This window comes from Mesoplodon densirostris, unplaced genomic scaffold (genome assembly GCF_025265405.1).
Source record: "Mesoplodon densirostris isolate mMesDen1 unplaced genomic scaffold, mMesDen1 primary haplotype scaffold_101, whole genome shotgun sequence".
Classification (NCBI taxonomy): domain Eukaryota; kingdom Metazoa; phylum Chordata; class Mammalia; order Artiodactyla; family Ziphiidae; genus Mesoplodon; species Mesoplodon densirostris.
In genome coordinates this window covers 100,663-126,271 of record NW_026778188.1, presented here as the reverse complement: position 1 = coordinate 126,271, position 25,609 = coordinate 100,663, and the positions used below count along the sequence as shown (strand labels likewise).

General features: G+C 37.4%; 1 long non-coding RNA gene across 5 annotated transcripts in view; it reads left to right on the top strand.

Annotated features, from left to right (window-relative positions):
* LOC132482909 (uncharacterized) overlaps positions 1 to 25,609 on the top strand; it is a 155,312-nt gene that overhangs the window by 37,150 nt on the left and 92,553 nt on the right. For 4 of the 5 annotated variants that reach the window (XR_009531024.1, XR_009531025.1, XR_009531022.1 and 1 more), the window contains 2 exons: positions 7,120 to 7,607; positions 14,237 to 14,398. This is a non-coding gene — a long non-coding RNA (uncharacterized LOC132482909). The remainder of the gene's footprint in view (positions 1 to 7,119; positions 7,608 to 14,236; positions 14,399 to 25,609) is intronic. The other variant, XR_009531023.1, reaches the window with a different exon arrangement.

Sequence of the window (25,609 nt, the reverse complement as noted above, 5' to 3'; positions counted from 1 at the left end):
TATGATTGATTTAGAATTTCCAAATTTCCATCCATTTTTAGAATTCAAAATTTTGGCTAAAACCATCAATTATTGGAAATCCTCTCAATGTAGACTGTGCATGAGGCCAGTACCTGAGCTGATCCTATAGGGAGCTTCATGGAGAGTATAATAAGGGGAGCCCTTGTTGAGTAATTTATAGTTGATTAACATCATCACGAATTGCTCCCAACTTTATTCATGATTCTGAACACTTGAGATAATCGAAATACCAAAAGAACGAGTATAAAGCTATTAGGACGAGTGGATACTTGAGCCTACTCACAGTCTCTTTGAGGCAGAGGCTCATTTTGTGCATAAGTGTAAAGAAATTTATTTTTGGAAAAATAATTCTAGTTCCAGTTAGAAGATGGTGAACTCAGAGATTTCATTTATCACTGCTCAAAGTGTTTAGAGCCATTGAAAACATTTCCCCCTAGACATTGACATGATGGACTTATTTTAATCAGCAATTACAAAAGTTGACCAAGTGCCAGGCATCAGTGAGTAGATTATTGGGCAAAAATCAGTTTTTTCCCCTTGTACAAAACCTGGATGCATCCTGTCCAAGGACAGACTTAAACAGGCAAGGGAAAGTTTATTGAAAACGATTGCAGTTGGAGAGAGAGATTGGACTAAACTCTGCTGAAACACAAGGTGGGACAGTTTATCAATTCTGGAGTGAGCTAGTGGACTGGTACTGGAGGACATTAGGAGGAGACTGGTTAATGTGATTAGGCCATCTGTGTTTGCTAATCAGCACTTATTGAAGTTAGACTCTTGCCCTCCCACAGAGAATGCGGTGCTATCTTTCTTGATGATTACATTTCGAAAAATGGCTCCCATGTCCGTGAGAAAGACATTCCTGGGTTGTAAATCTGGCAAGATTACTAGAAGAAGATTTACGTGTCAAAGGGGTGAAAAAAGAATTTGCATGTTTTTTAGAGTAAATGTTCTAAATAAGGGGAGGTCAAGGGCCTATAAGTCAGGAAGAAACCTGTCTAAAGTTTTATTAAGCTGAAAGGAATGTGAAGGCTGTCTTGGTCAATCTAAACCTTGAACACAGGTAAAGATGTTTGCCAACTCTAGAGAAAAGCCTACAAGTACGGCAAGCTCCTTTACCTTTAATCTCCCATCCTCCCTAATCTGATTTAGATATTTCCCTTGTGTTGTCACAGGCTTACCAATATCACAGAATTTATCAGGTCAAATTGCAATTTTTTGTCTGTTTACTACTCTTGACACTAGACTGTAAGGTACCTGAGAACAGGGATCCTGTTTACATTTGTAACCACAGGACCTACTGTAATTCCCCTTACCTCAATTAATGCCTGCTAAAATAAACTGAATTCTAAAAAAATAACAGAAAAGTAGCTGAGATAGGAAATAAGAATGTGGGGATTACAAAAAAATTAAGAGCCTTTAGTTTAGTAAAATGAAGATGGTAAGGGAATATGATCAGAAGCCATATATTCCTAGAAGGTATGAAATTTTCTAGTAAATCCTAGAAAACTAGAAGTTGGCCACACCCAGTGGAGATAGGAAAGAGGGCTCACATTTAATGTACACTATATGGTAGACACTATGTTAGCATATCAAATTTAATCCTTTATCTGTGAAGAAAGCACTGCAAACCCTATTTTATAAGTAAGAAAACTGATACCTGGAGTGGCCATATACCACCTACAGAACAGTGAACCAAGATTTAACCACTCACCTTTATGGCCCCAAAGCTGTTAAATTTGGCTGCCTTAAACATAAATTATAATAGTTTAAGTTTAGGAGAGAAACATGATCAATACTTTTAACTTTGCATATGAGATGATATCCCTAAGAAGGGATCACCCTCAAAATATAAATAGAATCAATAAGTATCAGATGTGTCTTTAAATACTAGAGACAAGCAAGGTTGTAAAGAAAACTGGTGATGTTTGGGGGTACCTTGCAAAACTTTTGAAGGTGGTGTCACCACAAGGAGACTCTGTCTCTTGGTAGCACCATCAGCTCTGCTTCTGGATTGGATGGATTTTGAGATGACATTAGAAGTGCTCTTCTCTTAGAGTTAGGACATTCTCGGATTCTTTAGTAATGAAATACCTTTGATTCTTTGCTTTATCACCAAAAAAGATGGTTTAAAGGAACAACCTTTTTGTTTTTCCAGATACACACTGGGAATGCTATTTACTAACTCTCACTACATGCTAGAGATATGATGGTAGTCCCCTTATATATCGCAGTATACCATACAGAAAATATTAAGGCTACTGGCATCAGTCCCATATGGTTAAATAAGCTATTTAAAGGAGGATATTCCTGAACTGGAGAGGGATGTCTGGGACAAGAGCAAGCAGGATGAGGATTTAATCAACAATTTAGTTTTCTCTGGAAGCCTGATAAAATTCAAATACCCATGTCTCGCTTACATGGGACTTATTTCTCAACATAATATGGCTTGACAATTTTTCTTAAGAATTTGGGATGAGAAGGAAAAACATAATAATTTAATCTAGTCAATAAGAGGAATATTGATGTTCCTCATATTTCTTTGAAGTCCTTTGGTAAATTTCTTGACTTGTCATCTGACTGACTTTTACCCTTTTCTAGAAAAAAAGCATACCGGGAGGAAGTAAGACCTAGTGCTTTTTAGTGTACTCTTGGCATTCTTCCAACTCTTCTGGAAAACATCATTCTATCACTTATATTCCTGTCGAACTGTAAGTTGAAATGAAGAACCCTCTTACCCAGCCTCTTACACAAAAGTATCACGATATTCTTTAAAAGACCCTATCCAAACAGACACATTTTAAATAATTATTAGTTCATCATCATGACCCAACAAGACTGCAGGGTTGCTTAGCAACAGAATCAGGCACTCTTAACAGGAACATGCATGGGAACAATGGTGAAAAGTGATGGAGATCTTACAAAGGCAAATTCTTTGAATTAAATCTTTGTGAAAAGACATCACGGGGAAAATGAGTTTTTTAACCTAAGAATTGTTTCCTGAGATTGATACATTATTTCATAGCTAAACATCAACCACTTTCCATAGAATAGATAGAACAATGGAACTTTTAGTCTTTACATAATTTAGGGCACTGACAAAACATTATTTATCAGTGTTAGCTTGAAAGTGAATAATATTTCTGTGTTGTCCCATTATCTTTAAAACTGTATAGATACATAAAGAAAGGAAGTTACATACAAAAATAAATACTGAAAATGTATTTGATTAATGATGTTCTATTTTTATGTCATACATAGACTATAAAAAATTGTATTCTTTTAAATTTGAACAAGATATAAGTATATATATATATATATATATATATATATATATATATATACATACATACATACATACATACATACATACACACAAACATGCATTATCTATCTAATTCCCATTTCCAGTGGAAAAAGAAAAGAAAAGAAAAAGCCTGCAAAGCATTGTCTCTTTGGGAGTCCTAGATTGACTAATTTTTGACTAGTTTGACTGAATGGGCTGATTTTATACTACAATACCTGTAAAGGCACTAACTTGCTTCTATCAGTAAATGGAAGAAAATCCAGTACATATGGGCTCTGTTGATGCAATATGTAAACACCCAGCAAGTTCAAAGAGTAAGCTCAACATCCTGGCAGAAGACCTCAACTTTGACCCTAGTCCCATCTCTGGCTTGGACAATTCACTTAACCACCATAGACCTCATATTCCTCATCTATAAAAGGAGGCCTCCAAGATTATTTTCAGCTCTAAAATTCCTAAAGTTCATGTCCATCAACTCTAAGTAGCATCATTCTTTTTTTCTCACAGAAGATTGTTTGTTTTACTGCATTGGTTATTTGACTACTGTCTTTATGTAAATACTAGAAGTAGCAGGCTTGTTCACCAATACATTCAGGTATCAGGCAGAAAATTTTCAATACTGGGTTTTTGTTTGTTTCTTTCTTCATGGCTGATTGCATGTTGCAGAGCTGATTTTTAGTTTCTGGAAGTTAAAAACATGCAGGTGTAGATATAATATGCTGCAGCCATTTATATCACCAGCCATAATGTTTTAAAACAACTGGCTTTTTTGCATAGTCTTTAGAAGAGGGTTAGATGAGCACTTCTGTTTTCCTTTTCTTGAGAAGTTTTATAAAAACACCAAAAGGTCATCTTTAAACTGTCAGACAAGATTAACAACAAAATCTTGGAAGACAGCCAGTCCACCAAGGAAACAAACCCAAAGGACTCTTTACAGATGCAAATCTTAAATAAGCAACAGAACCTGAGAGTGGGGTGAGGGCAGGGGAGAGAAATACTTTGTAGCAAAGAAATACATTCAAGAGATGCCTCGTGGCCTTGAACTGTTGGAAAGGAGTAGCAGTAAACAAACCTGGCCCCCAGCAATTGCTAAAGGGCACATTCATTAGGAAGTTGGAAGCAAGAAGTCTAAGATCATGAGTCAGAGAAGCAGAATCATGAGCCACACCCACACTGGGTTCTATATGCTATTGTTAAAACAAAGAGAACTTGATGTAAATATTTTAATTGCAAGGAATTGAAAAAGTGGTTATTAATCCCACTAGTTGATGCCAGGCCAGGTTTCTGATTATACAACTGAGGATGTAGCTCTATAGTCCTGACAGCTGGGTAGTAGAGAAGATGCAGTTTTCTTCCCACAAAAATACCACTTCTCCTACTAACACTTCTAAAGGGAGAGAAAGCCTTTAACAGAGAACACATTAAAGGAGAGTCACAGTTATTTAAAACCAGAAACTTAAATATTGATGGAAGAAGCAAGTAGGTTTAGGAAGAGAGCAAGCTACAGAAATTGATAAAAGCTTTGCACTTTTAGTTGAAATTTTTAAAATTATAAACAGAAATGGAGAATTCTCTGCCATTTGTATTTTATCCAGTATTCAACTAAGTGGCCTATTAGTTTAGTAGGATGAAAAGTATCTTGCTGGCAAATGTGGAAACTAATACTGAAACAAAACTATAAGGCAGAGACATATTTTTGTAGCAAAGGATTTCACCAGCGCTGTCAGGGTTGACACAAGAATCATATTATAGGGGCTTCCCTGGTGGCGCAGTGGTTGAGAGTCCGCCTGCCAATGCAGGGGACACGGGTTCGAGCCCTGGCCTGGGCAGATCCCACATGCCAGGGAGCAACTAAACCCGTGCGCCACAAGTACTGAGCCTGCGCTCTAGAGACCGTGAACCACAACTACTGAGCCCATGTGCTGCAACTACGGAGGCCCACGCGCCTACAGCCCGTGCTCCACAATGAGAGAGGCCACTGAAATGAGAGGCCTGCGCACTGCAACCAAGAGTAGCCCCCGTTTTCCGCAACTAGAGAAAGCCCACGCGCAGCAACGAACACCCAACACAGCCAAAAATAAATAAATTAAATAAATACATTTAAAAAAGAAACTGTCAAGGTTATCAAAAACAAGAAAAGCCTGAGAAACTACCACAGCCCAGAGGAGCCTAAGGGGGCTTGATAACTAAATGTAATGTGGTGTCCTGGATGGAAGCCTGAAATGGAATTAAGGACACTAGGCAAAAGCCAAGGAAATCTGAATAAAGTACAGACTCTGGTTAATATTATTGTATTAATATTGGCTCGTTAATTGTAAAAAAGGTACCACACTAGTGTACGGTGTCAATAATAGAGGAAATTGGGAATGAGATATATAAGAACTCTGTATTATCCCCTTAATTTTTCTGTATATCTAAAACCATTCTAAAATAGATATAGTCTATTAGATAAAACAAAAAAGGTAATGATGAGTTGATTGTAACATCAGACTAGTGATACTTTGAGATAACTATAAAAACTGCCTTAGGAAATTGTCTGTGGTATCTGCTGGGGATATAGTCACAGGTACTCCTAATATTATTGTGGTTTGTTGTCTGCATTTAGATTTAAAGGACATGCTAAATACTAAATTGCAGCTAGAGGTTAGTGAAATTAAAGATGTAATATTCCCATCCAGATTCCACATACACTTTGATACATATTAAGAATCCCCTGCTCTTTGGTGAGGTCTAATTTTATGAAAGTGAAACTCAGAGAGATGAATTAGGTTGTTCCAGCTTTTAAAAAGCCCGCATTCTAGGGTCAAGAATTCTTACTGAGCCTTGTTGAAACTGTTTGCTACACTACCTCCTAATTTTGGAACTGCTAAACAGAGAGTTGGGAACTCCTCCTAGATTAAAAGTACTGCCTTGGCCTTGTGCAATTATACTGTTTAGGTTGCTGGACAAATCCAAGGATAAAACTGGCCTGGACCTAGTGATGGGCAATTCCAAAAGCAAGCTGAATGTGAGAAGTTCACTCACAGAGAACCCTAGTGTCAAAAAGCCTCTCTACTTGGGAATGGCTGAACACCGGGAAAATAAGCCCTGGTTCAGCTGTAAAGAGAGCACATCCTTGGCCTTTTTTCCCCCTTAAGTCCGGAAACTGATGATCTGGTCAGCTTAGGAGAGGGAGGGAGGGAAGGAGGGAGGGAGGAAAATGAGAGAGAGAGAGAAACCTGTTAATAGGTGGTGCCAATTTAAAGAGAGAAGGAAAGGGTTTCTTATATACGTATATGCTAATATTATTCCTAAAGCCAATTCTGATAAATCCTTCGGGAAAGAAAGAGATGCAGCCACCTGTTAATGTGGCTTCAGCTTCTTTGTTTCCAACTGTTACAGCGGTCACCAGACCAGCCATTCCACTTGGGGCGGGGCCAGGGGGTTAGAGGGGGAACATCTGTCCACTAAGGACACTACTGAACAGCAACAAAATCTTGGGGCGACCCCTCTCTCTTTCCTCGAGTGCTTTCGCTAGCCGGTCCTACTTCCCCACTCCTTTGGGAGTTTCCTGTTCCATTACGTAGGCAAGAGGGCGGGCGAGAGGTCCCAGCTTTCCTAATTGTGAGTGGTTTGGCTGGGTGTGTACGTGCGAGTAACTGTGTGTGTGTGTGTGTGTGTGTGTGTGTGTGTGTGTGTGTTGAGGGAAAGTGGAGCTTGCTACAGGGGCTTAGAAAAACTAGTCGCCAATTTAAAATATTTTCGGAGTGTTTGAATGATATCTTCAAAGCTAATCCCACTCTCAAACTCAGCGAAATGAACAATACAGATAAGGAAGATGAAGAGGGTGGAAAACCCACACAGCGGAATGGAGCTGTCCATGCCGCGGGAGTGACAGGGGAGCGCTCAGAGGTAAGGCGCTCTGCAGAGAAAGTCACTCTGGCTCTTCTCTCTCGGTCCACCAGCCGGCGACGCTTCTTCTGTAAAAGCATTCCTAGAAAATAACCCTACAACCGGGAAGGGTAGCGATCTTTGAGCGCAGTTTCCAGGAGCTGGTCCCCGCAGCAGGGAGAGGCCCCTCTCCCCCCGCGGCTGGCGCGGAATGTGGCGATCCGGCCCGGCGCGGGGGATGACTTCCTGCGGCCGGAGCTCGGCGGCGGGAGCGGCGGGAGCAGCTGCTGCAGCTGGCAGGTGGGGTGGGGGCCGGCCGAACTGACCAAGCACAGACCCGGCGCGGCGGCACTGCGGCCCCGGGGCAGCCGGCGCGGGGACATGCGCTGATTCGATCCCTCCGGAGAAGGTAAGCAGCCCGGCTATTATTAGCCTCGGCCACACTGCGCGGTGCTTTCTGCTTGGTTAGTAATGGGGTTTGTAATACAGAGGGAAGAAGGGGAATATCCCTGCCGCCTTCTGCAATGGGAAAAAGAGCAGCAACTGGAATTGAAATATTAATCAGCCAAGTGCTTGAGATTATTGGAGGAGCGGTGTTACTGGGCAAACAAAGAAGGCGGTCAGCCTCTGTAATCTTAAGATAATCAACCATTGCTGTGCCACACTCGCTTCGATATTGAAGAGGATTCAGAATGTAAAATAATTTGAGTTTCACTTTTACGTTGCTACCTTCAACCTTCGCTTGGTTAATTTCTGGTTTGCGAGCAGCAGGTTCTTGTCAGCAGCCTAGAGAAGTAATCGGAAATCTTCCCTCTCCTTTTGCCTTCCTCAGTCTTCTCCCTTTCCAGTTATTAGAATGGGTCTGCACATTTCAACGTCAAACACCCACTTCAATACTGAACCTTTAGAAAGAATCTCAAATTAGAGGAGAAACTTACCTCCTGGAGTTCAGCTTGGGTTGAGCAGCACTTGTCCCCACTTCTCCCTTCATTTACCATCTTCTCTTGTCAATCATTTCATTGATTCCCCCACCCCCCACCCCGGGGATGCTGTGCTCATTAACAAGCCAGCTCTTGTCAGCTCCTGTCCACCACCTCTGTTCCCTGACTGATTTTTCAAGGACCCAGAAAGGACATGGCCTTATACCATGTTTGGACTATTATCTGTGTCCTTCCCCAAAATGCATGGCATGAAAAATCCTTTCAACCCAGTACCAACATGGTTTCCAATAACTCCCTTCATTGTAGTCACTGCAGCTACCAGATGGGTTTCGAGGACAGCAGAATCTGTTGGGGTGTGAGAAAGAGGGCTATACCTACATATTTTGCTCCACGTGCCTAAGAATAGGTGGAAGTAGAAATGCAAATGTCAGTCTGTCCCGTTTTTCTTGAAGCTTTTTTAGTCCAGCTAGGTTGTGAGACACCTAGCTGGGTAGGGTATGGGGCAAGTCCTCCTGCAAAAGCAAGCAGTGTGTTTGTCCTAGGATTCCCCCAATAACCTCAAAAGAGATTCCAGAGAGGCTTTTCCCACAGGCAGTCAGAAAGCCAGGGGAGGTGGCCAAGGTAAACCTCAGGTTATTTGGGCATCCTCAAGTTAGTCTCCCCTTTTAGGGGTTCTGACCTAGGATTTCCCCACAAACGCTTTGCTGCTGAGCTCAAGTGCCGATTCTTGTTGCCCACCTAGGGATGTACAATTGAATGATATTCTGTGAAATGGTGAAGATTGCTATGGTGGGGATTACAAATGTGCCACTTCACCAACAGAGAACAGTTGCAATAAGCCAGACTGTGTGGTGTCTGTGTGCCAATATTCCATTTAAAAAGAGATTTGTTATCTTTAAATCTGAAATTAAAGAGACAGTTTGACTCAAAAGGCCATGGATTTTATTTTAACAAATTAAAATAGGAGACCAATGAAAAAGAGGTCCAGGGTTTATAGCTAACCTTCTTACCTTCTTTTTTAAATATTGCTTTAGAACAAGATACTGGTTCTGAAAAATCATGTTACTTCTATTATATATCGTTCTTGTTTTTCTGATTACAAATTCTCTATTTATAGATACACTTTGGAAAGAGTTGAGTTGGTTTCTTTGTCTCTATCTTCAGTATATGAGGCAGAAGGAGTGGAGGGGGGTGGGCAAATCCCACTCCAAATGGCCCCCTCAGAGAACTGTTCCCCGGACCATGCAAACCTCTGGACCGATATTGTTTTGGCTGGTTGTTATTATTATCTTTAAATGCGGTTTGGGTTTGAAATATTAAATTTTCAATATTCTAAAATTTTGGCTCAGGCACACCAACTAGAAGAGAGAACAAAGAACAAGAAGAGCAAAACTATTTTCCACCTTTCTTACCTAATTGTAAAATATTTAATTATATGAATAATTATTCTGAATAATAAGTGAAAAACATATTAAAATAATAATTCATTTTTTAGAAAGTAGCCCAAGGTTTATGAAATACAGGTGAGTGCAATTGATCTTAAGTACAGTAAAAATTTCTGTAATTTTGAAAGGTGTTTTTATGTTGAGTATTAGTACATGAAAATATGCTAATGATGGTTAGAAATTGAAATGTCTGTTACTTTGTTTCTGAAGAAGCTGAGTTCTTTGGCAAGAAATGGGTCAGGATTAGGGGACTGGAGCCGCCAAAGCCGGCATCATACCTGCCAGTGATTGTATAGGTGAGATGAATGCATGAAGTTATGGATTAGGGTTGGAGAAGCCTTCTGGGGAAGAAAGAAAACAAGATAGAAAATAGAATTTGTTATTTTAGTGCAACTAAGATAATTAAATTTAAGGTATTTCTGAATTTGGACTTCGTTATATTTAAACAATTTCTGAGGAAAGTTTCTAAATTCCAAGCCCTAGGTAGAAGTAGTTGTATGGTTTCCTAACCGAAACTAATTTATGACTCTATTTCCTTTGTTAAAAACGTTTCCCAGAGAAAGGAAAAATTAATTGCCCCGTGTTAAGGAGGAGTAATACCAAATAGAAGGATGTATTCTATTAGTTGCTAAATGAACTGTAGGAACTTTTTTGTAGATATGACAAGATAGAATTGAAATCAATCTGTTGCTTTCCAATCACGTAAAGAAAAACATTTAGTCTGGTGGGTGGTCAGTGTTATCAGTAATTTAAGACTTGAGTACCCACTTAGGATTCACAAAGTTGCCCTCTCTTTACAAAAGGCATTTTCTGGTGCTGCATTACTGCCATTAGCTACAATTGAAATAGACTTATCCTGAGATTTTGAAAAACAGAAAAAGAAATAGTAGGATTAATAAGGCTTTGCCTCCACTGAGAATGGGTAGAAAAAGTGCTATTTTGAAAGTTATCAATGGCCTCTTAATTGCCAGATTTCTGCGCTGTTTCAACCTGCTCTTTATGTCTTTATTTTTAAGCTCTCTTCTAAGTTCTTTTTTAAAAATTTTACTGCTTAGTGTTTTATTCACTAAAATAGCATTTTTAATTGAAGTATAGTTGATGTGTAATATTATATAAGTTACAGGTGTAAAATATAGTGACTCACGATTCTTAAAGGTTATACTCCATTTATAGTTATAAAATATTGGCTATATTTTCTGTGCTATGCAGTATATCCTTATAGCTCATTTTATAATAATAGTTTGTACCTCCTAGTCTCCTATCCCTATATTGTTCATTTTTTAAAAATTAAATACTTGTGTTCAAAAGTATTATTAATAAGTAATACATAAAGAGATATCTCTTTATCTAGTTTCTCACTAATCCCCTTAAATTACCTCATGACCAGCCTAGAACAAGTGCTGTTTATTTCTAGTTTGTGCCTCATGATATCACGACTATATGTCTTCATTTGTTCCTTTCACTCACCCTGCTACACGTTGAAACCTTGCTCACAGCATACACTGCCTCTTCCATGAACCCTTCCCCATACCCACCTTCCTTCTCATTTCAGATGTGTTTCTCCCTTGTCTAAATGCCTGTGGCACTTTCTATTTTGGTCTATCCTTTAGTTTGAACATGATTTGCTGTTGTAAAATAACCCTAGGGAGCAGAGTCTTTGACTAACAACTTTTTATTACCTGAAACTCATAATACAGTGCCTAGCTATGTATATGCAAAGTAGATGTTCAGCAATTTGATTTTAGTGAAGAAATTAGCTATTATTTTCCAGGGGTGTATATCCACCTACTCTAATATCCAAGTTAGGCTCTAAATAGTGTGTGCAGGTACATTTTAGTTTAAAATCCCTATATAATAATATACTGAAAGTACATTCAAACAGTTATATTCAACAAAAGTTATTGTGAGCTTACATGCCCTTAAGTGGATATTGGCTCATCCGTATCAAAAAGCATAGTAAGCATTACAAAAGAAAACTTTAAAGAAGACATTGTACCAGCTTTCAGTATGCTTTCATTCTACTGAAAACAAGTAAGCAGGGGAAGATGTCTTGCATAAATAAGTACTAGTCTTAAAGCTCTCTGCTAGGTACTTTCATCTGTGGTGTATAATTTCATCCTTCTACTATATGCTAATTTTACACTGAGACTCAGAGATCTTACCTAAATGGCAGAGATTCTTTCCACATTCACATACTGTTCTTTGAAGTTTTAACAAGTGAAGGAAAACTATAAAAACATAATCAGAGTAGTTTAAAATGGTTTTGTGGTCAGGCTTTCCAGTGCTTTTTAAACTTTTGGGTCTTAACATCCCCTTTAATAATTCAATAAAGGCTATGCATCCACTCCCCAAGTACATACACAACACACACACATAGAATTTTGCCTGTAATTGCAGGTGTTCGCGGACCTAATAAAGCCCTCCTTTGCAAATGCTTTAAGGACATCTACGCTGGACTCAGTTTTTCTTTTTGCTTGTTGTATGCTTAATATTTATTTTTGTACCTATTAAAATTAAACAAATTGTTATCTGTTATAGATTGAGATATAAACCTAAGCCGCTTCGTACTTTACAACTTTTCTTTTTGCATTTTTGTATTCTGTCCTCTCTCACACAAACACACAAATTTATATAAATGAGATCAAATAATACTTTTCTGTGAAGAGAATGCTTAGAATTTATTCTTAACGATTTTTCTATATATCACACGTCAGTGTTAGCTGTAGTCATCATGTTGTACATGATGTCCATAGTATGTATTTATCTTACAATTGGAAGCTTGTACCTTTGACCATCTTCCTCCAATTTCCCCTCCCCTGACCCTCTGTCTCCTGTAACCACAGGTCTGATCTCTTTTTCTATGATTGTTTTCCTTTTTTTTAGGTTCCACATATAAGTGAGATCATATAGTGTTTGCCTTTCTTTCTCTGACTTATTTAACTTAGCATAAAGCCTTCAAGGTCCATTTCTGTTGTCTCAAATGGTAGCATTTCTTTGTTTTCTTACAGATGAATAATATTTCAGTGTGTGTGTGTGTGTGTGTGTGTGTGTGTATACATATAATATGTATATATCTATAAATATATAAAACAACCTCTTTACCCGTTTGTCCATCAATGGGCACTTAGATTGTTTCCATGTCTTGGCTATTATAAATAATGCTGCTATGAACATGGGGGTGCAGATATCTTTTTGAGTTAGTGTTTTCATTTTCTTTGGATATATTCCCAGAAGTGGAGTTGCTAAATATATGTAGTTCTAGTCTTAATTTTTGAGGATCCTCCATACTGTTTTCCATACTGGCTTTACCAATCTACAATCCCACCAACAGCACAAGGCTTCCCTTTTCTCCACATCCTCACGAGCATTTGTTATCTCTTGACATTTTTGAGGATGACTGTTCTAACAGGTGTGAGGTAATATCTCAATGTGGTTTTAATGTGCATTTCCCTAATGACTAGTGGTATTGAGCACCTTTTCATGTACCTGTTGGCTTTTCGTGTGTCTTCTTTGGAGGAATGTCTATTCGGGTCCTTTGCTCATTTTTTTAATTGGGTAATTTTTTTTTTTTGCTATTGATTTGTATAAATTTTTAATTTATTTTGGATATTAACCCTTATCAGATATATGGTTTACAAATATGTTTTTTGCATTCTATAGGTTGTCTTTTCAATCACTTTGTTGATTTGTTTTTGTTTTCGTTTGCTGTGCAGAAGCTTTTTAGTTTGATGTAGTTCCATTTGTTTATTTTTTATTTTGTTGTTTGTGTTTTCAGTGTCATATCCAAAAAGTCATTACCAAACCCATGTAATGAGCTTTATTCCTATGTTTTCTTCTGGCAGTTGCATAGTTTCAGGTCTTACATTTGAGTCTTTAATCCAATTCAAGTTAGTTTTGTGTATAAGATATTTGTCCAATTTCATTCTTTTACATGTGAATATCCAATTATCCCAGGGTTCCCTTGTATGTAACTTCTCTCTTTTCTCTTGCTGGTCTTAAAATTCTTTCTTTGTTTTCGACTTTTGATGATTTAATTGCAATGTGTCTCAGAGTAGCCCTATTTGAGTTCAACCTATTTGGGCTTGTTTGGACTTCATGGATATGGATGTCCATTTCTCATCCTAGGTTTGGGAAGGTTTCATCCATTATTGCTTTAAATATACTTTTTTTTCCCTTTCTCTCTCTCTTTTCTTGTTCTGGAATTCCCATACATGAACATTGTTTACTTTATTGTGTCCCATAATTTCCATAGGCTTTCTTCACTCTTTTTATTCTTTTGCTTTTTGTTCCTTTCACTGGGTAATTTCTAAAGTCCTGTCCTCCAGTCTGCTGATTCTTTCTTCTGCATGGTCGATTCTACCTTTGAAACTTTCTATTGAATTCTTCAGTTCAGTTATTGTATTTTTAAAATCTAGTGTTCCTGTTTCTTTGATGTTGCTACTTCCTTGTCAAACTTCTTGTCTTGTTCATGCATTGTTTTCCTAATTTCACTTAGCTGTCTGTGCTTTCTTGTAGTTCACTAAACTTCCTTAGGAGGATTATTCTGAATTCTTTGACAGTTCATAGATATTCTCTTTTTTTTTTTTTTTTTTTTTTTTTTTTGCGCTGTGTGGGCCTCTCACTGTTGTGGCCTCTCCCATTGCGGAGCACAGGCTCCGGACGTGCAGGCTCAGCAGCCATGGCTCATGGGCACAGCCCACTCTGCGGCATGTGGGATCCTCCCGGACCGGGGCACGAACCCGCATCCCCTGCATCGGCAGGCGGACTCTCAACCACTGCGCCACCAGGGAAGCCCAGATCTTCATTTTTTTAAGGTCAGTTATTGGAGTTTTATTACTTTCCTTTGGTGGTGTCCTATTTGCCTAATTTTTGTGATCCTTGATTCCTTACATTGGTATCTGCATATCTGAATAATTGGGCTCTTCCACCAGACTTAACTGGGTATTATATTCAGTAGTAGTAGTACATGGGGCTATGAATTAGTTTCCTGGCAGAGAATCAGAGCTTGTATAGGACCTGGCTCTGGACAGGACCCAGAGCCTGTATAGTTCATTGTTTGGGAACCCAAATCAGGCCAGAGTGTGCACTTAATTCCCTGGTCAGGTGAGGGCAGTGGTTTTGCCCTGCAGAAGGGGGAGGCCACAGGCTGTGCTGTCTGTTCAAGTGCCACTGTATCTAGGGCTGTTTAATGGGCTGTACAGCTTCCCATGTTCTCTGGTTAGGTTCCCCAGTTGGACGTGCTGAAGGCTGTATTCAGTGATGAGTAGGGCTATGAATTAGATTTCCTGCCTGGGTGCAGCAGGAGAAGCAGCTCTAAAGCCAGTAAAGCTCTTTGTTGTCTTAACTCAAGCTGATCCACACTCCACGTTCTGTGGCTGAACAAGGCCACTGGCTTGGCTTTGCAGACTATCAGCTCTGTCTACCCTTCTCTAGGCTTGAGCACTGCTGGGCCGCACAGCTTCTAGGAGTTGTCACCAATCCTTCTAGTCAGATGGGCCAGGAAGGCACTCTCCACAGCAGATGAGATGGGGCTAGTCCCAGTTCCTTTGCCTGGGTGGGATGAGGAGGGACCACTCCAGGCGACTCTTAATTTCTCAAACAGGCTCCCCAGTTGGGAGGAGCTGGGAGCTCCTCTCAGCCTTGGATATGAATTAATCTCCCTGCCTGTGCATGGTACAGGATCCCTCCACACCTGATACTGGCTCTGCTTTGTACCAGAGCCAGTGATGAGCTCTGGCTGCCTGCCTCTTGGCTGGAGCACGACTGGGCCAAATAGCTTCCAGGATTTATTGCCAGCCCTTTTGGTCAGATGGCCAGAAGACACTCTCCACAGTGGGTGGGCTGTGACTCTGCTCTTTCCCTGGGTATGGGCAAACCAGGTTCAAGGGCCAGATGCATATCAGGTGGATCTGTACCCTGCTGAGTTCCCCGGTTGTAGTGTCCCACCAACCTGGCTCTGTAGATAAGCAAAGGTGCCAGTTGTGATCACTACTTGGGCACTGCAGGTATGAATTCCATCGGTCACAATCCATGTGCTGGCTGTTGCATGCCCCTTCCCCCTTCATCACTAAAAGTCCAACTTTTAGTGGTCAAACCCTGCAGATTCCCCTGCAATCCCAGTGGAGCAGATTAGAGCAGTGGCTCCCACAAAGCAACCCCAATGCTAGTGGTGGTGCTTGCTGTCCCCCAGTTCTCTTCCCCTACTGGAGGAACCAGAGGTTCAGGGGAGACCTCACCCATGGTGCTCCACTGGCTTGGGGGAGGGGCAGTGTGGTCAAGCTCCTTTTCTCACCCTTCTAATGCAGTCTGTCTTGGTCTCTGTGGTGAACGGGGGTGCTTCAGCCTCACCTCCATGTTCTAGGACTCTCTCAAATAGTGTCCTGTTTCCAAGTAATTGTTAGTTGTTCCTCCTGTGGGGGGCGTGGAGCCAGGAATGACCTTGGTGATGTCACCCCACTCTGGGCTTACTTTGACAATATGTGTGTCCTTTATAGCCCAGACATTTCTGGTACTTGAAATGAGGTTCTCCTTTTATTGTTCTCCCTGCTTTAGGACCTAAACTGGGAGCTCTTCATTAGCACTGGCACAAAGGCTGCTGAGATGACTAGGAAGCAAGTGCCAAGGAGGATAGTGAATCAAAGAACCTTGATTCATGGAAAAGGAATCCCAGAAGGAGCTCTAAACATTACACATTCCAAAGGATTTATTCAGGGTTTTCCAAACAAAATCATTTTTACAAAAAAGAAACAGTTCTCAGACTTCGAGTAGTATACTGCCAAGTATGTGGAAGAACATTGCCAGCAGTTGAGTGGTGTGGTCTGCTTTGAAATATATTCAGTTTGCTTAGGATGGACATATGTCTACTTCAAAGTTACTATTTCTTTCTAGTAATGCTGTCTACAGTACTGTATTTGCTTTTGGCAAGTTAAGAAAACAATGGCACCTCCCAGGTTCTAAAACAATTACCAGCATAAAAATACATTAAACTTTTTAGCTGATACTTAAGGAAACCAGTACTAGTTAGCATTCCTACTGATGCTAGTATTCAAAGAGAGGCGTGACAAAACCATTAATCTAGAAAACACCAGGTTGGAAAGATGGAGAGAAAGAACTCAAGAGGACTACTTAAGCTGTTGCTTTCTTTACATGTCCCCAAATATGATAATAACCATATAAGCTCCTAAAATAAGTGCAATTTTATGCAAACTTCATAGTCTGCCTAGTATGAGGTAAATTTGTACTTTATTTTATAGTATATTTTTATTTTTTATTTTGGTAAAATGTCCCATAATGTAAAATTTACCATTTTAACCATTTTTAAGTGTATCATTTATTGGTATTAAGTACATTCACAATGTTGAGCAACCATTACCATTATCCATTTTAAGACCTTTCTTGTTATCCCAAACAGAAACTGTACTCACTAAACAATAACCCCTTATTTCTCCCTTCCCCTTAGCCTCTGGTTAACTCTATTCTATTTTCTGGGTTTATAATTTGCCTATTCTAACTACCTCATATAAGTGGAATCATATAATAGTTGTCCTTTTGTGTCTGGCTTCTTTCACTTAACATAATGTTTTCAAAGTTTATCCATGTTATAGCATGTAGCAGCATTTCATTCCTTTTTAAAGCCATACAATGTATAGTGATTTTTAGTTGCAAAACACTTTTAGTACATTGTGTTTCTATTATATTAATGATATCTAGCATATATCACTACCATATTACCTTTAGTAGATGCCCAGTAATGTGTACTATGAGTGAGCCATAATTTCATTCAGTCAAAACCCATTGATAAACATTTATTAAGTTCCAAACAGTTTTATGATTTCAAGAAATGTGGTAATGGACATAGAGGTTCATGTCTTGATGTCCTGGAGCTTTTACTTTCGATGGAAGAATTCTTGGAGTGGCATGGAATGGTATTGTTGGGTCAGAGATTATGCAGAAACATTTATCATTTGAATACATACATTGACTATAAAAACCATCAACTTCTTCAACAGATAATATTCCTGTATTTTATGTAACCATTTATGACTATCTTAAAAATGAATGCAAGTAATGTAAGGGAATCCACTTAATGTGATTTGAGCAAGGAAACATTCTCACTTTTTTCATTTCTAGTTCATGGAAGAAAATTCCTATACACAAGTATTGAAATATTTCAAGTCTCTGGATCACACATTTCATCATTTCAAAAATATTACAGAGTACATCACGGATGTCAGTCAAGTCTTGTAACAGCAGTGTAGAAAACTAGTAACATTTATAGCTAGTTTGTTTTTAAGCTTCAGCAATGGATCAATTCTATCCAGCCTAATCTGTAATTTTAATTAGATTAATTTTTAAAATAAAAAAGATTAATTTTTAATTTAAAAGTATTTTTAGTTCATATTTATGTACCTGCATTATGGTAAATCTTTTATTTTGTTGTTTTTTTCTTAGTTTCTCTTCAGAGTATCTTTGAAAATTTATTTTTAAACAGAATAATTAAAGCCCAAAGATGAGAATGTCTCATTTAAGATAAACTAAAGAACGTTGGAAGAGCTGAAGTATGAACACAATTGGCACAACTTTTCACCACCCTCCTTAGAAGAAGACTGTTTTGATTTGCATGGTCCAAGAAAGGAGAAACAGATAACTTGCTGGGGATTGCATCCTGCTTTACTTAAGTTAGACATTAACAGGCTAAAAGGGCAAGGATGAAGCAACATGTTTATAACATATTTTTGAAAAGCTACTTAAAGGTGAAGGGTGGCAAGAACACAGACAGACACACCCTAGACATTTCACGACAGTATTTTAAGGTATGCCTTTTCTTTGGTTGATAGGGATGGAGGGACCTATTAATAAACATTTCTCCTATTTACTTTTGTCTTTATTGCTGTCTAATCAAACCCTCATTAAAAAACAGACATAAAACAAATAAGCATTCTGACTTTTGCCTGAATAAGCAACAACAAGCTCACATCTTAAACAATGGACTGCAATGGCTATGAGACTGAGGATCCTTGGTCATTGCAACAGTAGCAGCAACACAACCTGCTTTGTTCCTTCTGTTGTATCCTGCAGAATCTGAGTAAATAGAGAGAAGTCAGTGATACCTTTAGTGCCATTTCTTACACTCCTCTCCATGATCTTTCACACTCAGGTTCTCTGGTCATCTCAATGTAGTGAAAAACCACCAGGATGTTAATACCCTCTATCCATTCACAAAACTTAATGCTTCTGAGACTTGCAGAAATAATGTTGAATCTGAATTGGTGGTACCCAATAGAGTCACTAAGAATAATCCGTCAGACTCACCAAATCCAAATTCAGATTTAAAGGCCATCAAATTTTAAAGATAATGAAGATTTTAAGATTTCCATATTTATTATATATGGTCATATGTAAAAATTTAGAAAAGTAAAATTACATGTATAGGTTTTTAATTATAAGCTATATTCACTGGAGAATTAATGCATTTTTAAAAGGATTCATTCTGAAAAGATTACATTAGCACTTTTTTTAAACCACTACCCTCAAAAATAAATTGTGACAAATCATTGTTCACCCAAGTTTATGTCTCATCTCAAGGAAGTGAGTTGTTCTTGGGGAAATTGCTTTCATCTAATTTGTGCTTTCCTGCAGTGGATCAAGCTGAAATGAAATGGGGCTGACATTCTTAACTATTATTACGTGCCCACATTTACCGGAATTACCTAATGATCAGTACCAAAGAGTTTTATAAGAAATAAATATGTATGTACTGAGAGTCTCCACTGATAAAATTAGTTGAGACATGGCTGGTGATCCCATAGAAGAGATATCTAGCTTATATTTCTTACATCATCTCCATAGTAGAAAGCAATCCAGGATTGCAAAGCAAGGCATGAGACAGTAGCATCTGGTGTATTTTATAAATGTTTAGATTTCTAGGGAGCTTATTGGTATTACATATTGTGGTAAGCACTCAAATGTAAACTGTTACTTTAAAATAGTAAAATATCAAGACCGTACAAATTCCTGCAACTTAAATGGTCAGTTTGGTATTTGGCTTTATGATAAGCATCTGCAAGATATTTATTAAACAACCAAATGAACCAATACCATTTAATTTTGAAAACTGCCTTCCTAATACAAAAGAATTGGTATTCTACACAAGTTCCTTGTGATTATTTTTGTAGGTGTGGTGGGAATGAATTATGGATGTCACTACCCTTTCTCCTGTTTCTTGTCTGAGGTTTTGGTAAGGTGGAAATTAGAGATGATGGACCTTAAAGTTTGAGCAGTTCAAGACACTCAACCAGTAAGTCAGAAAGAGAAAGACAAATACCGTATGCTAACACATATACATGGAATCTAAGAAAAAAAAAAGGTCATGCAGAACCTAGGGGTAAGATGGGAATAAAGGCACAGACCTACTAGAGAATGGACTTGAGGATATGGGGAGGGGGACGGGTAAGCTGTGACAAAGTGAGAGAGTGGCATGGACATATATACACTACCAAATGTAAAATAGATAGCTAGTGGGAAGCAGCCACATAGCACAGGGAGATCAGCTCGGTGCTTTGTGACCACCTAGAGGGGTGGGAAAAGGAGGGTGCGAGGGAGGGAGATGCAAGAGGGAAGAGATATGGGAACATATGTATATGTATAACTGATTGACTTTGTTATAAAGCAGAAACTAACACACCATTGTAAAGCAATTGTATTCCAATAAAGATGAAAAAACAAAAAACAGTGAGTAGAATTCAAATAAGTAATAGTAGATATAAAAATAATAAAAAAAAATTTTGGCAAAAAAGACACTCAACCAAGCACAACCCATTTGCCCAGGACAAGAAAACATATGACATTACTCTTCTTTTTTCAACCACCATGGATTTGAACTTTTAGAAAATTGAAAATGCAAGATACAGATTTTATTTATTTTCTTAAGTAATTTATTTATTTCTGGCAGCGTTGGTTCTTTGTTGCCGTGCCTGGGCTTTGTCTAGTTGCTGGGAGTGGGGACTACTCTTCGTTGTGGCGCACAGGCCTCTCATTGCGGTGGCTTCTCTTGTTGCACAGCACGGGCTCTAGGGCACGCCGGCTTCAGTAGTTGCAGCGCATGGGCTCAGTAGTTGTGGCTCGCGGACTCTAGAGAGAAGGCTCAGTTGTTGTGGCCCATGGGTTTAGTTGCTTTGTGGCATGTGGGATCTTCCCAGACCAGGGTTCGAACCTGTGTCTCCTGCATTGGCGGGCGGATTCTTAACTGCTGCACCACCAGGGAAGCCCAAGATACACATTTTAATAAGAAAATATTAGTCAACAGTTCTCTTATCTCTGTGTCTTTTTCTATCTCATTGATTGTGAAGAATACAATCATAGAGAAAGCAAAATCTACATCAGTTGAAAATTTTTTCCACCTGCATGCATGTTATAGTGGATGTGTAACATCTTCACAGGGTTTGTGAAATCACTATTTCACCACAGAAATTAAATATGACACTAAAATGATCTGACACTAATTAGTCCATTGAATAAGGGGAGGAGGATCGGCATCTTGGTCATCGTTTAGAAGAAAAAAAATCATTAACCTGTTAGGCAAAACACTTGTCTTTAAATTATCCCTTAATAAATATAATAGAAAATGAAATAAAATGGCAGTACAGTGTTATGAAAGGAAAGCAATTGGGTGATCTCAAAGTGAGTGAGTATAAAAATCAATATTTTTTGTTTAGTTTGTTAATAATTTTATTCTTAGAGCTCTCAGGCAGCTAGCTTTTGGTCATTTTTAAGATCAATCAAAAAGTTCTAAACATTATTTTTAAGGTATGGAGATCACTAGGCCCTCCTCCCCTCCTTTCTCTCTTTCTTTTAATTTTTAAATTTATTTTGGGGAGTTTTGGCTACCATTTATGTTCTAATCATGTTTTTCAGGAAGTGAATTTGAACTTTGAACCTCACCTAGTTTGAATCCTACCTCTATTGTTTTCTATCTCTATGACTTAGGGTAAGTTACTTAACCACTGTGAATTGTTTCTGGATATTTAAAACAGGAAAATCACAGGGTTGTTGCGAAGATTAAAGAAGATAACATAAAAGGGAACTTACTGCAGTGTTTGAGACATAGTAAGGGTTAGTAAATATTTCCAGTTTTTATCTTTCTAATTCTCGTGAGCAGTTTACAATGAGATCTCATTACCACAGATTTTCCCTAAAATTATGAACCTTTTCCTACCCCTCTCCATTTTAAAGCAAACCTTGAAATGACTGAACCTCATAGGAAGATGTCTCAATGCAGGGAAGCCCAGTAGCAGGAGAGGTTGGAAGCTACCACAATGCAAAGTTGTCAGGCTCTGATCTGGCAGTAGCTGTGGGAATTAGTCTTAGCTTCTATTTTTAACTCTGCAAGGAGTTGATTGGATGACCTGGGAAAACTCAGTTGGCATCTTATTTTCTTTCTGAATTTCTTTCTGCATCTTATTTTCTTTCTGAATTGTACCATTTGTCTAATCACTCTTTTCACTGACTCATTATCAGAAATGATATCAAGGGTGTTGATTTCAGAAGTAATGTTATAGAAAATGGGAATTGTTCCCTTTCTTAAAAGCAATAGTTGACAATTTTATTTTATTTTTTCTGGTACAGTATTGAAGTTCCTGGGAGAGGCCAACTTTAATTTATAAAGAGTTGTTAACATTCACTTCCTCTAACAAAAGCCTTTAAAGGTAATACTACTAATTATCTGCCTTGTACCCCAGTCTCTTTTTTAATATGTAACTGTTGAAGTTTTTTAATGTTAATCAATATCATTAAGTTGTCCAAAAAGGAAAATTAATCTGTTACTCCATTGTACATCATATACAAAGGAATCTTCTTGGTATATGATATGTTTCTATTTGACTGAATCTCAGTGAATTGAGAGAGTACATGTAAGAATTTTAATATTCAGAGTCTTATTCATAAAAGTGCACTACTGAGTAGATTCAATCACTAGTAACACCTTTAAACTGAAATCAAAAGTAGAGCCTCAATTAATGTGAAAACTTTAGTAGCAGAAACACCTGCCTATAAAAACTGCACTGTTAGTACACAGGCGAGCTTTAGTATGATAAGAATTTTGTTGAGCTTGAAAAGCACATAATTTGACATGTTTTTCTTATTTGACTTTTTATCATTATGTGGACCATTTAGGTCTAAGGACACAAGTACAAAAACTGCCTAAAGCCTTCCATTTAATATGTAAGCCATAGTTGTCCGCAAGAGAGAATTTTGTGGTGATCAACAACTCTAGCCAAATCGGCAATAATTTATTTTAGTTGGTAGAGTCTAATCATGTGTACCTAACTATGTTCTTTTAAGTAAAAAGTGTAAAACATTTTTAGTAGTAAGTTTGTCCTGAATTTCCAAGTCAATATTTTTAATCCCTGTTTGAATACTGAATTCATTAGCTATTCACCAAAGGCTTGAGGCATAGATTTTGGGCATAGTCTGCTTCTAAGATGAGATGTAGCAAACAGTCTAAATTCCAGTTTTAAATATACACGTGCAAACACATATACACGTATATTATACAAAAATTTATATACAGACATTCCCCGAATTACAATGGTTCGACTTACCGATTTTTCAACTTTACCATGGTGCGAAAGCGATACTCGTTTAGTAGAAACTATAGTTTGAATTTTTTCATTTTTTCAAAGTATACTTTGAATTTAGAGTAGAAACTATACTTTTCCCAGACTCCTGATATGCAGCATGATGCTCTCTTGTGATGCTGGGCAGCAGCAGCAGCAAGCCACTCCTCCCACTCAGCGACTCGATCACAACTGACACACTTACAACCTTTCTGGTTTTCACCTTCAGTACAGTATTCAATAAAACAAATGAGATATTCAACAGATTATTATAAAATAGGCTTTGTGTTAGATGATTTTGCCCAACTTTAGGCTAATGTGAGTGTTCTGAGCACATTTAAGGTAGACTAGGCTAAACTATGACGGTTGGTAGATTGGGTGTAGTATAAGCATTTACAATTTATGATATTTTCAATTGATGATGGGTTTATCAGGATGCAGTGCCATAGTAAGTTAAGGAAGATCTGTATTTTATGTGTATTATATATATTCATTATATTATCCAATTATGTGTATATATGCATATAAATGCATGTATATATGTCTGCTTTCATGAACATTTGCCTTCTATTTCAAATATTTGATTATATTTATTTATTTTTATTTTTTTATTTGGTTATATTTAAAATAAACAGACAAGTTCTTGGAGAAGCATTTGAAGAATCTTTGTTTCCAGAGTCAAGTTTTGCAAAGAAAACTTATTTTTTCACTAGCTGTTTATTTTTCAATAGTTAAAAAAATATTTTTAAATTTTAAAGTGATTCTTTAATATATGAATATGAATATGTATTTACTTCAGGTGCTATATATGTTATTTATACATATGTGTATTTATATATATTTAAATGTTTTTAAACCTGATCTTACTGGGTTATGTCTACTGTCCAATTATGTGAGAATAGTGAGATTGTTGCCTTTCAGCTTGGAACATGCTTCTGTTTCATTTGATTATATTTTATCCATTAAGTGCTCTGGCCTTCCATTAGCTCTTTTGCTTTGAGGAATACATTTTATAGTGCATTAGAAATATTCTTCTATTTTTCATGCCATAATTTTCCAGTGTCTCACAAAATCATAATTTGGAATGTTCTGACTTGAATAGTGTTTCAGAATAGAGACTTGTCCCTTTTGGAATCATCAGATCTGTTGGTTAGGTACAGTATTTCTTATTTTTTCTGTTGGGGAAAGGGAGGAAGGAAACTGCAGTATGGAACGTTCCAGTTTTTTTTTTTTTCTTACGCTTATACCAAAAAAAATGCACTCTTCTAGTAAAACTAGAAACATGAGAGTGGCAGTTACATAGTTCCAAATTAGGACAACCTAATATACTGTAATTTTTTCAAGTAAAAGAATAACCCAGGTAGTATATACTATTAACTAGATTTTTTAAAACAGCCATTTGTTGCTTAATAATTCTACTCTTTTTCCATTCTTAGTTTCATAATATTTTTACACAAAGGTTTATATTAACTAATGCCATCAGTTGTATTGTTGGTTTCCTCCTGCTTTCTGATGAGTTCTATAATTTAAAAATGCTTAAAGTCCAGACTTCTCAACTAGAATACATAAGCACAGTAAAAGCAGTGTTTTTAAAATTAATTCTGGAATATATTTCTCTTGATGGTAAAGACATATAAGATTACAGATGTGTATGTTTGGATGCTTTTAAGTAAAAGTAATATGATTAATCATGTAATAATTTATACTACCAGAAATTCCCTCTAAATCCTTTCTAGGACATAAACATTTATGACATTTCTATATTGTTCTCATTTTATTATTTTAATGAAATATTATATAGGTAGTATTTCATAAAAACATTGCATCAATTGTAATACAAGTTTAGGAATCTTAATTTGGTATGTAAATATACTAACTTCTGTTGAAATTGCTATAGCTTAGGGTCAAAATTAATTTGAAGGTTATTAGTGTTATTATTCTGGTTTTTATTAGCTGCTGTCTCAAATTAATTATAAAGACAAAAATATCCCTGGCTTAGAGTTTCTGCACTATTAATGACATACCGAGATGTCTCTTGGGTATCGGTAAATGATATATTTTAGAGCATAACTTACGAAATGACTTGCCGATTGGCAGACCACCTTTGACAATAAAATACATTTGATAGTCTACCTTTGCAAATTCATTGTACCACACAAATGTGATCTTGGTAATTGACATATGACTATTAAGCTTCAATCATTCTCCATAATATTCCTATTAGCAATTATTAACAGAATAAAGGGGAGATAACAATTCTATAGTATTTATTCAGATTTTTATTTAAAGTCAAGTATAATCTATATTTCTATAGTGCTTTTTTTTATCTAACACCTCACTTAAGTAGAAGGAAGTGTTCTAGAGGTTTGTTATCAGCTTTTAAATGAAGTCATCTTTATCTTTTATTTAAAA